The 14,416-nt window shown below is 40.6% G+C and overlaps 1 protein-coding gene across 20 annotated transcripts in view; it reads right to left on the bottom strand.

Moving 5' to 3' along the window:
• The window catches only part of FOXN3 (forkhead box N3), a 547,426-nt gene that overhangs the window by 302,108 nt on the left and 230,902 nt on the right, over positions 1-14,416 (bottom strand). Inside the window, exon 1 of one of the 20 annotated variants that reach the window (XM_007472644.3) lies at positions 2,034-2,203. The exons of 16 other annotated variants lie outside the window; for them this stretch is intronic. The gene's annotated coding sequence lies outside the window, so the exon portion shown is untranslated. Of the gene's footprint in view, positions 1-655; positions 1,404-2,033; positions 2,204-14,416 lie in introns of those variants that run through there. 3 more of the 20 variants (XM_056810552.1, XM_056810557.1, XM_007472643.3) reach the window with 3 other exon arrangements.

The raw sequence follows: 14,416 nt of genomic DNA, 5'->3' as shown, positions 1-14,416 counted from the left end.
TCATAAAAATAAATACAGCCCCCAACTTATCATGCAACCAAGAAACCATGATAGAGAAGGGGAGATGTGGGCCTGGGTGGTGGGTAAGGTTTCAGGAGACTTACTCCCCTTTCTACCCCTTGCCAAGGCTGGACAGCTTCAAAAAAAAATCTTTGTTAGGCACATCTCTTGTTATCTTAAGAACCGTTTCGTCCACTCACTCTTGGGGACCCCCCCAAGTCCCAGTCTTAATGACTAAGACCTCGGTCCTCCTCACACAAAACCAACTCTTGTCTGTTTGTGAAGGGGTCGCTTTCTTTTTCTTTTCTCTTTTTTTTCTTTCGGAAATCGAAGCAATAGGAAAACATCCTGTACGTCGGGTCAGGAAACTCTCTAGACCAACCAACTTAGCTCCGCCGGGGTTCTCTTCCTCTGCCCACTTGGGCCAACCCCGCCGCATTCCGTACCTCAGAGCAAACATGCCTCCCCACCCCACCCAGATACCCAGCTGCAGAGGGGTGAGGACCACCTTCATAAATTAAAACAGACGAGTAGGTCTCCACCAATTCCCGGCCCATCCTGCTGGGCCCCAGCCTCACTTTTCTCCCATCCTCTCCCGATCCACCACCCACCCGGAATACACTAGGAAGCCTGCAAAAGCTCGAAATAAACTTACCTGGCTCCAGCCGGGGACAGGGGCAGGGTGGGGTGGGGAAGGGGATGGGGGGTGGAGGGTGGGATTAGATTCCACCGCTGCCCTTGGGCGTGAGGTTACAAACTTTCATCTGATGGAGGTGCACATCGCTTCCTCTCCAGGCTAACAATGTGCAGCAGGCAGTAGCGAGGGAGGAGGTGGTCGTGGGGAACAGAAGCGGGAAGAGGAGGAGGAGGAAGGGGAGAGAAGGGTAAGGGAGAGACATGGGACCTGCTGCAGTCGGCCTCTTTTCTTTCCTCTCCCCCCGCCCCCTCCCCGGCCCGTCCGACCTCCCCACTCGAGATCGGCAGCGTTTGGGGGCCGGGGCTAGCAGAAGAGCGATAAATTGTTTCCACTGCAAACAAAAAAAGGCGACACATGACCAGGAAAGAGGAGGGGGGAAGAAAGGGGAGGGGAGGGGAGGGGAAAGCAGGAGGGGGGAGGGAGCCGGAGAGAGAGAAAACGTGGGCTGGGCTGCCGGCAGGCAGCCGCGACTAGAGCTGCAGTGAGACTAGCAGAGAGGAGCACCGAGCTTCTCTGCTCCCGTCTGGAGATGTAGGGGCGGCGAAATGGGAAGGGGAGGGCAGGAGGCTGTCCAGTGGAAGAGAGAGGCTGTCACCCTCCGGCCCCAATCCTCTCCTTCCCTGGCCACCTCAGCTCCAGGTCCTAGCCCAGTTCCACTGTGGGATCACACACAGGAGATTTCCCCAGCCGGCTCCGGCTCCTCTTCTCTCGCACTTCTCTCCATGCCCCTTGGGCTATCGGGGATGGGGGCCTGAAAAGGGGGTGACTGGGCTCCTGAAGAGCCACTGAACACTTTACCTTTCTGCTGCTTGGGGGGGGGGGTCGAAGGGGGGGGTCTCGGAAAGAAAAGAGAAACCTATTCTGACCCGCCAACGGTCCTAAAAGCTCCCTTACACCACCACCATCCCCCCCACCCCACCCCCGAGGTACAAGCACGCGAGTTAAGGGGGCTTCCCTGTGATGACTAGACCCTGCAGAAGTTTGTGTCCTTGTTTCTCTTTGGAACAGCTGCTGAGGGGGTGCCAAGAAGCCCCAAATCAGAGGCAGAGCAATGCCCCCTTTTAATTCGGGTGCCACCTCCATTCTCTGGAGGCTACCTAAGCTCCAACGTGTCACCCAGTCGGGTTTTACTCAAACCTCTTGCCATACATGGTACAAAGTAAAAATAAAAAAAAAAAGAAAAAGGAATTGCGATGCGGTCGAATCTTGGGTGCAGAAAAAAATATTCCATTCCTCCCAAACTACAAATTCCTATCATAACTCCCAAAGCCTTTCCAATTTTCCCCCCTCTCCCCAGGAGAAAAGTCTTAGCTAAAATTACACTTTTCCTTCTTACTTATCTCGCAGTAGAAAGGTAGACGGCAGCCAGAGACGGAATTAAAGAAAAACAATGTCCGTTTTAAAGCAAACCGCGGGTTTTTAAAGGCACACCGAAGGGGAGGCGGTAATTGTTTATTTTCCACACTCCGGCAGACTTCTAGGCCATCCGCTAAAACAAATCTTATCTCTCAGCCCCAACTAAGAGGTTCGCACAAACCCAATTACCAATTCATGGTCCCACCCACACAAATGAGCACCAGCCCCAGAGCAGTGTCTCCGCAGTCAACAGAGAATTTGCCACCCACTGCTAAGACCCAACTGGTTTCCCTAACCGTCCCACCCCACCCCCATCTTTTGATAGGATGATAGCTTCGGCCAACAAGATACCCTAGTGATTTTTTTTTTTAAATCAAAGGGGGAAAAAACTAGCCATTGCACAAACAGGTAATTGATTCAAAGTTCGTCGAGTCTTTTATGAGTAAAGGTTCCGTCCCCACCCCTGTGAACCAGCAGAAGTTTCTGAAGGATCAGACAGCAGAAACAATGTAGTGTGGCACAGAGTAAGCTCCTAACTGCTGGTTGACTGGCTGGCCGATGGAAGGGCGGGGGGGGGGGGGGCTAGGACCAAAGAGAGAAGAAAGCAGAGGGGTGTGGTAGAAAAAGCCCGGGAGGGTGGGGGGGTCTCCAGTCATGCATTCCATGGCCCCACCTCATGTGACCTTGGGCAAGTCTACTGGATAATTCTAAGTCTCAGTTTCCTTCACAGTAAATTGAATTACTAAATAAACCCTTTTTTAAGTTACCCAACCCCGTGGACCCTAAGAAAACGTTGAGCCTGTTTACGTATGTTCTGTTTGGGATCGAGATTTAGCCAAGTTGGATGAAGTACGAGATATGGCCTTACTTGCTTTTAGATTATTTTTTCATTCCTGAAAAGAAGGAAACCAGCCTGGAAAATTCTTAACACTAGGCCAGTTCCTTCTCACAGGGGAATAAAGAATCCAATACCATTCATCAGACTCACAAGATGGTGAAGTATCTTCTATATGATGCCCTCACCCTGATTGCAAACCAAAGGGGCACAGATGCCAATAGGAAGACAAAGTCCATTCAAATGATCAGTAGGTTTTTTTGTTTGTTTGTTTTCTGAGAAAAAAAAAAAACAAACAAAAAAACTAGTGGTGGTAGTAAAGGAGGGAAGGGAAGAGACTGTGACACTCATCTCAACTTCAATATAAAAATTCTGGTATTCTCAGGACCTGAGCAACCAGAAGAATAAGGGCAGCAAACAAACAGCCCCTTTTCCAGTTCTAATCTTTCAAATCTTTTCAGAAGAGTTCCTTAAATGCTTTTAGAGTCTATCTGCAGCCCTTCCTTTCCATGTGACCCTTAGTCCCCAAGCTATGGACCGGCTCACTCATACCAGAATTTCACATCCTTTTAAATATTCAAAAGATCAGTGATTTCATCAATGTGGGTATTCCCTCTACCAGAGGCAAGTCATAACCCCAAGAAGGTCTTTATGAATTGATGTGTGTGGTTATTCTTATAATAAGTCTCTCAGTAGTTGCTTAGGGTTGTCAACTTGAAATTTGGAGACCCCAAGTTCGCCCTGGGCCCAAGAGAATTAGCCCAGAGGGAGTTCTCAGACACACCAGTTTCAGACTGAACAATAGACCCTAAGGGAGACTTAAATCAAATGTTAAGTACCCTTTTGTCTTAGTAGTTTCTCCCAAAGTATCAAAGTCCTCTCACCCTTCCTTTTATATCCATTATAAAGCAGCAGATCATCCAGTCTAGGACTTCCCATTTCTTGTAGCCATGGTAATGTCAATCAATCATACTTCCCTGTCCTTAGTTCCCCAAATGGTATATAAATTCCCCAAATTCTATTGCTCTTGGGAGAATCCTCTGGTGAGGTGATCCTCTCAGAGATACTGTTCCCAGAGTCCCGGAGCCCTTGACTTTGTATGGTTTTTAGGCCTTTGACTCCATGTGGTGACTATTTCTTTCCTGATTAAAGACTTGGTTTTTCTAACTACTTTTGTAGTTTTGTGTTTTTCCCAAGTTAACAGGGCAGTCATTGGCCCAATCTTCAAAACTCAACAACTTCCGGGAGGGCCTACCAGAGTTTACATTGCATTGGCATTTGTCAAAGTAGAAATCTAGAAATCCCCAGTTTATTTAGTTGGGAGGTAGAAAGCCCAGGTTTTGACCTGGTCACAGGAGAGTTTCCCCCCTGAGGGAAAGTCCCACTTCTCCAGACAAATAGACATCCACTTCAGCTTTGGCTCAGTCTGGCAAGAAGTCTGTTCAATCCTGGGGAGGGGGGATATATGGGGAAAGGCTCTACCTCCCACCTCAAGTGGATGTCTATTGTCTGGGGAAGTGGGACCATCCCTCAGGGGAGGAACTCTCCGGTGACCAGGTCAAAACCTGGGCTTTCTACCTCCCAACTAAATAAACTGGGGATTTCTAGATTTCCATGTTGACACATTCAATTAATTCCATTCCACAAATATTAAGTAACTGCCATGTCTGAAGATTGAAAATAAAAAAGAAAGTTCCTTCACTCAAGGAACTTACATTCTATTGGAAAGTAGCCTTAGAGAACCCAAGGATCTCCTCCATACTACAAAGAGGCATCAAAGTAGGATGTGAATAAAAGTTCTCTTTAAGTTCCCATTGCAATTTATGGCACATTACTCTTCCCACTTCCTTCTATATTCCTTGGACTATAAGAAGCCAAGCAATGTAATAGAAAAAGCATTTGGCATAGAGTCAAGAAATGCCTTGGTTTGAAACCATGTCTGTGATACTCACTAGCCATGGGGCTGTGGGAAAGGACGTTTGTCTCTTTAAACCTCAGGTTCCTCCGATACAAAATGGGAATGATAATCCCATCTGTGATACCTATCTCCCAGAGTTTTTGTGAGATTTTTTCCCCAGCTGTTAGCAAAGTGTCTGGCACATAGTAGGAATTTAATATATGTGTGCTGATTGATTGATAAAAATTCTAGCTATTTTTAAAAATATATTAGATATTAGTTATTATCATTAAAAAATATAGGACATATAGGGGGAAAGAGCTGAGTTCACATCTTGACTCTGAAAAGTGTGAATGTGGACAAGTTACAACTTCTCTAACTCAGTTTCATCAACCATAAAATAGAGATAATGCCAGTAAAACTTACCTCACAAATGAAATACCGTGCAAAATGTTAATAAATCTTTAAGAACCTTATATCAGCTATGATGTACCATTCCTTAAAATCCCTCTGCTCTTTTCTCTACTATTTAGCTTTAGAGTTTAAGGAAATCAGAGTACTTCCACCAACTATAAAAGCACATATTAATTTAGGGCCAGGAAAAGTCCCTAAAAGAGCAAATTAAATTAAAAATAGAAAAGAAAAAAGGGCAATTAGAAATTCAAAGAAGCTTTTTAAGCCATGAATTTAGAAAATAAGTTAAGCACCTACTCAGTACAAGATGGGCAGCTAAGTAGCATAGTAAAGTACCAAGCCTAGAGTCAAGAAAACTTATTTCCCTGAGTTCAAATCTGGCCTCAGCTACTTATTAGCTATGACCCTGGGCAAGTCACTTAAACCCGATTGCCTCAGTTTCTTCATCCGTGAAATGAGTTAGAGAAGGAAATGGCAAATCACTCTTGTATCTTTGCCACGAAAATCCCAAATTGAGTCATTAAGAGTGGGAAGCCACTGAAAATGATCAAACCACAAGGGTACAAGCTACAATGCAAGATGCTTAGAAAGATACAAAGACTTCCTTTCAGCTGCCTGGTGGATACCATTTTCCTTTTTTTTTTTTTTGGCCAGTCTTTCATTTCTACTTTTAAGAGAAGAAATTGAAGTTAGACATTAAGAAAAGCTAAAACAGAAAGGAAAGTTATCTGGTTTAAGGAAGGAATCCCTTTGCATCAAGTTTCATTAATAATGGTCTCCTTTCCAAGGTATATATGGGACTGATTTAAATTCGAAGGGCCATTCACCAACTGAAAAATGGCCAATGGATATGAGTTTTCAAAGGAAGGGAAAAAATGGTCCAAATCACTAATAATTACAAAAATGTATATTTAAAGCAATTCTGAGGTTCTAACATGCTCATTATGTTGGAAGAAAAACCAAAAAAGAAAATGAGATATGTTGGAAAGGTTGAAAACAAGCACTTTAATGTAAATGTACTAATGGTTGAGTTGGAAATCAGTCTAGACATTCTGGAAAGAAATGTGACATTTTGTCCCAAAAGTCACTAAACTATTACATAAACATTACAGGAGGCCTTTGACCTCCTGAAACCATTACTAGGCCCAAGCCCCAGTGAAATTAAAGAGAGAAGGAAAGGACTCATATGCACAAAAATATTTTTAGAAGCTCTTTTTTATAGTGGCAAAGATCTAGAAACTGCAAATACAACCATTATTTGAGCTACACTTGAATAAATTATGGTTTATGAATGTAATAGAATCGTTCTTGTAAGAATGGTGAAAGGGGCAAATTTAGAGATACCTGGGAAGACTTCTATGTGCTGATGCAAAGTAAAGTGAAGAGAATCAGTTGAGCAATTTATATGACCACACTGTAAAGACAAGAACTTTGAAACACTTGAGAACTCTGATCCATTCTACGAGAAAAAAAACACTATCAACATTCAGAGGAAAACTGTGGGAGTAGAAACACAGAAGAAAAACAACTGCTTGAATACATGGGTCGAGGGGGATATGATTGAAGATGTAGATTAATGATGATCCTAGTGCAAACACCAACAACATGGAAATAGGTTCTGATCAAGGACAAGTGTAAAACCCAGGGGAATTGTGTGTCAGCTATGGGAAGGGTAGGGTGAGGGGAGGGAGGGAAATAATGTGATTCTTGTAACCAAGGAATAATGTTCTAAATTGACTAAATAAATTAATTCAAAAGAAATAAAAAGAACAAAGAACTCTGATCCATGACCAACCACCATTCCCAAAGCCCAAAGATGGTGTATACTGTCTACAGATGATGGACTCATTATATAGAATGAGAAAAAATATCTGGACATGATCAATGAAGAATTTATTTTGCTTGACTCAATGTATGTATATTACAAATGCTCATTTTTTGGTTAAGAGGAAAGATTAGAAGAGAATGAAAATAAATACTTATTTGAAAGGGAAAAGTTGAAAAATAATTTCTTGAGTAAAGAGTTTATTAGAAGGGCAGTGAGGTGACTCAGTGGACTGAGAGCCAGGCACAGAGACCTGAGGTCCTGGGTTCAAACATGGACTCAGACACTTTCTAGCTATGTGACCCTAGACAAGTCACTTAACCTTTACTGCCTAGTCCTTAATGCTCTTCTGCCTTAGAATCAGTAATGATTCTAAAGAATCTTAGAATCACTAATGACTTTTTAAAAACATTTATCTTCTGCCTTACAGTAATGATTTAAAAAATGATTTTAAAATTATTTATTAGAATAGGAGCCCATGAAATCTCCTCTGACTCAATATATTTTTTAAATTCATAATGTTATTTTCCTAAAGCACATGTCTGCATAGTTCACTGTTCTAACTCAAAATAACTCCAGTGGCTCCTTGATACCTTAAAAATCAAGTTTAAACTCCTGTCGGGCATTTAAAAGACTTCACAACCTTGTTCCAACATACCTTCCCAGCTTTATTAGGCATTATTCTCCTTCATACACACTATGGCCCAGCCCTAGAATGCAATCCCTCCTTATGTCTTCTGCTTGGTTTCCCTAGTTTCCTTCAAGACTCAGCTCAACCCAGCTGTGTGACCCTGGGCAAGTCACTTGACCCCCATTGCCTAGCCCTTACCACTCTTCCACCTTGGAGGCAATAATCAGTTTTGACTCCAAGAGGAAAAGTAAGGGTTTAAAAAAAAAAAGATTCAGCTCAAGCATTCCCTTCTCTAAGGAGGAAATCTTTTCTGATTGGCCTCTTATGAGTACTGTTCTTCATTGGAGCTTCTTGGTATATATTATATTGGTACGTGTTTCCTCCCTTGACTATATTTCAAGCTTCTAGATGAAAAAAAATCTTGTCATTTTTTATTCGTATCTCCAGTACCCAGCAATGGGCCTGGCACAGAGCAGGCACTTAATAAGTGCTTGTTGATAAATTGAAACCTACTGAGTAAATATAAGGCACTGGGCTGGGCAATAGAGCCATAAAGGAGAAAATACAGAGAATCCCTGCCCACAAGGAAGTTTCTACTAATAGGTATACACACAGGTATGATAATTTAAGGAGGGAGAAAAGGCCTAAGAATGAGGGAAGGGAATTGATAAATTGTTAAAATGATTAAATATTAATTAAAATGGAAGGAAACTCTTCACAGATGAGGTAACCCTTGAATGGATGTTCATGAAGAGAAATGAGGAAAAAGTACATTCTAGGCATGGAAGATGGTTCCTTCTCCCTCTAATTCTGTGACACCTCCCATTTTCCAGCCCATAGTTCTGCCCTGTGATCTTTCCCTCCTCCATTTCCCATTTTACTCTTCCTTTTATTTGCTCATTTGTCATTTATTGAATGCCTGCTAGATAATTTTCCAAGAATGTAAGTGGCAGAGAAAGTGCTGACTTGCTAATTTAGCAAAGGGAATTTCCTCATCTAGATCACTTATTATCAACAAAATCACAGGGCCAGTGCCAAGGCAGCTATGCAACACAGGGGACAGAGTACTGGGCCTTAGTCTTATAGTCTTGAGTTCAAATGCAGTCTTAGCTAGCTGTGTGTGACATTGGGGCAAGTCACTTAACTTGTGTGCCTCAGTTTTCCTCAACTGTTTTTGTTGTTCAGTCATTTTCAGTCATGTCCTTTGTGAACCCATTTGGAATTTTCTTGGCAGCACTACTGGAATGGTTTGCCATTTCCTTCTCCAGCTCATTTCCAGATGAGGAAACTGATGCAAACAAGGTAAAAAGTGACTTGCCCAAGGTCACACAGCTAATATCCGAGACCCTATTTGAACTCAGGTCTTCCTGACTCTAGGCCTGGAGCTCTATCCACTGCACCATTTAGCTGCCCCTTCCTCAACTGAAAAAGGGGACAATAATGGAACTTACCTCTCATATAAATAATATAAATCTGCAGAGCATTTAGCACAATGTCTGATATACAGCAGGTACTTAATAAATGCTTATTCCTTTTCCTTACTATCATATCCCTATCCCTTATTTTTACAAGATAATGAGTAGGTTCTACATGGGAAACAAAGATGAATAAGACCTATCCATTAACCCTGGGTTCACAAGAACATAGATTTTGAGCTAGAAGTAATCTAAAGAATTATTCATTCATTGGACAAGCATTTATTGATGCTATTATACACAAGATATTGTATTAGATGATGGAGGATAGAAAGACAAAATTGAGTCAATACTTCCTCTCAAAGAACTTCCATTCTACAGGGGAAAATAGTATGTACTCAGTTAAATACAGAGAAACTTGGGAATGAATTGGAGAGCACTAACTCCTGGAAAAACTAGGAAAAGTCTCCTCATTAAGCAATAGGGAGATATTGAGTGTTTTTGAGCAGATAGGTGACATGCTCAAGGCTTTTTCATTAGAAAGACTAATCTGTCAATGGTCATGGAATAAACTGGAAGATCTGAAGATGTTAAAGGCACAAAAACCTATTTGGAGATAATAAGTGCTTGAACTAGAAGACAGCATTGGGAGTGGAAAGGAAAGAACCAATTTAGAGGACACTGCAGAAAGACCAGCTAGATACTTAATGATACCTAATGAGGTTTGGAAACTGGAAGAGGTGCTTCCTTTTGTTTATTCCATGTAGTTTAGGAAGAATAAATGAAACTCAATGTAAAGGCTGCATAATTTACAAACTTTAATCCCAGATTAGATAATGACCATTCTAGATATAGTACAGTAACTTTTACTACCTTTTCTTAGTCCCCCAAACCTTTCTTTCTGGAGCATAATTAGCATAGCAGGAGTATAGGCAATGGGAGGTACTTGGGAAATGACTAGTTAGATCTATTCCCTTTGTGGAAAGAAAACCAGGTAAAAAAGTTACATAAGAGAAAATAGGGTCATGACTGGTAGAGTGTGAAAAAAGAGATAGGGTCTTTTCCTTCCTTAGATAGGGTGAAATAATCAAGACTATATGTATTAAGAATCCCTCCCAGAGGAAAAAAGGAAATAGAGAACTTACAAAGTTTTTTGTGGGTTTTTTTAAACTATAAACATCAATTAGGAAGAACAAAGATTCTTGATTCCTTTCCACTGTACTTAATGAACAAGGCCATTGGCCTACTTGCTGTCCCTCAAATACAACACTTCATCTCCCAATTTCATATCTTCACTGGCTAAATAACATGTTGAAAAAGCTCTCTCCTCATGTCTGTCTGCTGGTATCCCTACTTTCTTTCAAGACTCAGTTTAACTCCCATTGTCTGCAAAAGGCCTTTCTTTCTGGTCAGTTCCTTCCTCTCTCCTCTCCCTTTGGATTATCTTATATATATCTACATATCTATAACTATAGCTATCTATCTATCTATCTATAATATCCCTCCTCTCTCCCCTCCCTATTGGATTATCTCATATATATATATACAATCTATCTATCAAATTTTCCCTCCTCTCTCCCCTCCCTATTGGATTATCTCATATCTATCTATCTATCTATCTATCTATCTATCTATCTATCTATCTATCTATCTATCTATCTATCTATCTGTCTATCTATCTATCTATCTATCTATCTATCTATCTATCTAATTTCCCTCCTCTCTCCCCTCCCTATTGGATTATCTCATATCTATCTATCTATCTATCTATCTATCTATCTATCTATCTATCTATCTATCTATCTATCTGTCTGTCTGTCTGTCTATCTATCTATCTATCTATCTATCTATCTATCTATCTATCTATCTATCTAATTTCCCTCCTCTCTCCCCTCCCTATTGGACTATCTCATATCTATCTAATTTTCCTCCTCTCTCCTCTCTCTATTGGATTATCAATATCTATATATTCTGTGATCCCATTAAGGGTTTTCTTGGCAGAGATAGTAGAATGGTTTTCTATTTCCTTTTCCAGTTCATTTTACAGATAAAGAAACTGAGGCAAACAGGATTAAGTGACTTGCCCAGGGTCACACAGCTTGTATTTGAGTACAGAGAAAAGCTAAATAAATGCTTGTTTATTGATTGAATTTGGATTCCCGAGTCAGTTAATCCATTCTATCAGTAAGTATGTAATGAATATGTATTTGGAGCAGTGGAGGAACATATGAGACTTATACAGGATGTCCTTCCCCTCAAGGAAAGGTATGATTCAGTTGAAGAGAAAGGATTAACATGCATAAAATGATTAGCAAACCCTATGAACCAGTATCTAATCAGTTTTGCAAGTGATATGATCCAGAGTCTAAATGCAGTACTTCACAGCCAGTAGTCAATCAAGGTGCATTCAGAGTCAGGAGAAGTGGCTTCCCTGGCTAAATGGAGGAGAGTGGCTAGAAAGACTGGTGAATATTATATAATACAACTGTAAGCTCCCTCCTTTTGTCTTCATGTTGCACAGAACCTGCACCATGCCTAGGCCTATTGTAAGTATGTCATGGATAGAGAGCTGGGCTTGGAGACAGGACCTTGGGCAACTGCTGTCACTGAATCCCAACTGCCTAGTCCTTATGCTCTTCTGCCTTGAAACCAAAATTAGTATCAATTCTAAGACAGAAGGTAAGGGTTTTTAAAATAAATACTCGGTGCCTGGAAATACCTGCATGAAGTGATACAGAGAGAAATGAGTAGAACCTCTAGAACATCATACAAGATAACAGCAATTCCATACAAAGAACTGATTTAGCTATTGTCAGCAATACAATGATCCAGGACAATTCCAAAGGACTCATGATAAAAAAATGTCTCCAGAAAAAGAACTGAGTCTGAAAATGGACTGAAATGTACTATATTTTGGTTTTTCATTTCTTCTGCTTGAGTTTTGTTTGACTGATATGGGAAAAAATTTGACATGATTGCCTATGTAAAATCTATATCAAATTGTTTACTCTTTCAGGGAAGGATGAGAAAAGGAGAAGGAGGGGGAGAATTTGGAACTCAACTGAATGTTAAAAATTGTTTTTACATGTAATTGGGGGAAAATAATAGTGTTAAGAAAAAAAAGAATAAAGGTAGAGGAAAAGATAAAGCTTAAAATAAATAAATACTTGTTGAAATAAATGAATGAATGAGTTCAGACTACATTACAATTCTGTTCCTTAAAAATGGCAGCCCTCTACTTCAATTTCCCAGTAGTCCTGAGGGAAGCTTGCCCTTTCATTCTGAACATTCCTCATATTCTCATATGCTATACTTGTGAAACAATCTGTGAAAATTCCACAGAATCAGTGCAGACAGCTTATGGGAAAATAAGTATACTTGCAGAGCTTTTTACAAAAGGCTTAAAAATCTTATCAATCAGTGGGGACAAAATTATACCTCTCTCAAAGTGTTGGTGTTTTGAGTAAACTGGAGAGCTCTTTAGTATAATAAACACTGTATTTCCCATTAGGGATTCTATTGTACTGATGTGAGAAGGCTTACAATATCTCTGACTATAAAACTTTCCAGAAATTCCCATATGGGTCCAAATATAAGGCGAATTCTCTTTGAATGAAATTATTTTGATTTTTTTTAAATTGAGCTTTCTGTTTCCAGACCAGTGTATATTTATCTGGTTTTCCTCGCCCCAAAACATAACTAAATTCTTCTGTCAAGCTTATGGCTCTATTTTTTATAGAACTCTCTTTTATTCTGCCTGCCCTCCTGGTTATATTAGACCTACAATCAAAAAACAGAGTGCATCCATTAGGATAACAGCTGACATTTCTACAGTTCTTTCTCACAGTTCCTTCTATTTCTATAAATGTTGATGGTTTGCAAAAGCTTTCCTTGCAACAGCTTTGTGAGGTAATATTTAATAATAATATTTAGATAGTATAAACTATGTGCCAGATACTGTGTTAATAACTTTACAAATATTAACTCATTTGATATTCATAACAACCCTGGGAAATAGGTGCTATTGTTATCCCAATTTTACAGTTGAGGAAACTGAGGCAAACAGAGGTTAAGTGACTCACTCAGGGTCACATGGCTAGTAAATTACTGAGTCCAAATTTAACTCAGATCTTCCTGACTTCAAGCCCAGCACTCTATCCATTGATCAGTCTAGTTTTTTAATAAGTACAAACACTATTCCCATTTCCCAAAAAAGTAAACTGAGTCTCAGGGAAGCGAAGTGGCACTATAAACTGGATCTTAGGGAACAAGCAAAGTATCAAAAGATAACAAAAAAACTAAAAATCAGAAAGCTATGGTTAAATTATAAAGGGCTTTACATATTAAACATGGAAGCTTATATGTTGTGTTTGAGGCAATTGGGAATTGCTAAGGTTTCTTAGGCAGTGAAGTAACATGGTCAGAACTATATTTTAAGAATATCAATCTAGTAGCTACGCAGAAAATATTTTGTGGCAGGGATCACTGGAACTGGGAAGATCAATTAGGACGCTAATTCAGAAGCCCAGGGAATGAGAGGATGAACCAGGGCATTAGGCATGAGAAGGCAGAGACCCTAAGAGATGCTGAGAGGGGGAAATTGGTAAGACTTAAGGAACTGGACATTTGGGGAAATGAGAGTGAAGAGTCAAAGAAGAATATTTAGGAACTGAGTGACTAGGAGAATGATGGTGCTTTTGAGAAATATGGATCAGTTTAGGAAAAGGGGAGGATTTATGAGAAAAGAGAAAAGGAAGGAGCTCTGTTTGGGACATGCAGAGTCTAAGATGCCTATGGGATATTCCAGTGAATACATCCAGCAGGCAATTGGAAATGTAGAACTGGAGCTCTGAAGAAATGAAAGTTTGATAGGAAGATCTGAGAGCTATGTGCACAGAGAGGACAACTGAACCTACAAAAGCTGGGGAGATCACCAAGAAAAAGATGGCAGCACCACAGAATCAGAATTCTGTCACTTAGGAGTGCTTAGTACTCACCTAGTCCAATGAGGGACAGCTAGGTGGCACAGGGGATAGAATTCTGAGCATGGAATGAGTTTAAATCTGGTCTCAGACACTTAACTAGCTGTGTGATCCTGGGCAAGTCACTTCACCCTCTCTCCTGACTCAGCCTCATCTATAAAATAAGGTGGAGAAAAGAGATGGCAAACCATACCAATATCTTTTCCAAGAAAAATCCCAAATAGGGTCACAAAGAGTCAGACACAATTGAAAAGCAAATTATTTATAGGTGAGGAAACTGAGAGTTTGTTAAGTGCCTTGCCTAGTGACTCAGAGATAGTCACTGAGCCAGGATTCAAACTTGGGGTTCTCAAGATGCACATTC

The sequence above is a fragment of the Monodelphis domestica genome, chromosome 1, assembly GCF_027887165.1.
Source record: "Monodelphis domestica isolate mMonDom1 chromosome 1, mMonDom1.pri, whole genome shotgun sequence".
Lineage (NCBI taxonomy): Eukaryota > Metazoa > Chordata > Mammalia > Didelphimorphia > Didelphidae > Monodelphis > Monodelphis domestica.
Note: the sequence above shows the minus strand (reverse complement) of the source record. Positions and strands in the feature narration are given on the sequence as shown.